Source organism: Egretta garzetta, unplaced genomic scaffold (assembly GCF_000687185.1).
Source record: "Egretta garzetta isolate BGI_Z169 unplaced genomic scaffold, ASM68718v1 scaffold912, whole genome shotgun sequence".
Classification (NCBI taxonomy): Eukaryota; Metazoa; Chordata; class Aves; order Pelecaniformes; family Ardeidae; genus Egretta; species Egretta garzetta.
Genome location: NW_009258882.1, coordinates 128,150 through 129,066, shown reverse-complemented (window position 1 = coordinate 129,066; position 917 = coordinate 128,150). Strand labels below are relative to the sequence as shown.

The following is a 917-nucleotide window of genomic DNA, read 5'->3' as shown; positions in this document are numbered from 1 at the left end:
AAGAGTACAGCCACAGAAATGCTGAAGCAGCAGAAGCCAAGAGATACGAGAAACACCCTCCTCACCACACTGGTAAGAGAGCTGCTGCACATGTTTTAGTTTCCTTTTCTGAATTACAGGCTGAAAAATCAAAGCTCAAGTTTTTCAGTGTTGCTATTTTAGTACAGTGTGAGACTCCAAATTTCCATTTGTTATATGGCAGTTACTGTCCAGCCTCTCTTCTCTCCTAGTCCTTGCAGGCTGAGCAGTCTTAAATTCCTTCTCCCAATGACATTTTGAACTCCTAGTTGTTATAAGAGGGCAGAAACCAGTTTTGTATTTTACTCTCGAGAGCAGAAAAACCTTTTGGCTACAGCGGCAAGGCAGCTCTGAAGTATGGACCAGGGAGACTTCTCACCAAACTGTAACCGCGCTCAGTACAGGCTTTTGCCGGCCTGGATTTCAGCAAAGCCTTTGACACCATCTCCCACAGCATCTCCTGGGGAAGCTGGACGCTCATGGCCTGGACAGGCGCGCTCTTCGCTGGCTAAAAAACTGACTGGATAGCCAGGCCCAGAGAGTTGTGGGGAACAGAGTTAAATCCAATTGGCGGCTGGTCACAAGCGGTGTCCCCCAGGGCTGTGCTGGGGCCAGTTGTGTTTAACATCTGTATCAATGACCTGGACGAGGGGATCGAGGGCACCCCCAGTCAGTTTGCAGATGGCACTGAGCTGGGGGGGAGTGTGGGTCTGCTGGGGGGGAGGGGGGCTCTGCAGGGGGACCTGGCCAGGCTGGAGCCATGGGCCCAGCCCAATGGGGTGAGGGTCAACAAGGCCAAGGGCCGGGTCCTGCCCTGGGGTCACCACAACCCCAGGCAGTGCTCCAGGCGTGGGGCAGAGGGGCTGGAAAGCTGCCCGGCGGAAAAGGCCCTGGGGGGG

General features: G+C 54.4%; 1 protein-coding gene across 1 annotated transcript in view; it reads right to left on the bottom strand.

The window, feature by feature from the left end:
* Positions 1–917, bottom strand: part of CDC25A (cell division cycle 25A) — a 13,135-nt gene that overhangs the window by 1,192 nt on the left and 11,026 nt on the right. The window lies entirely within an intron of this gene.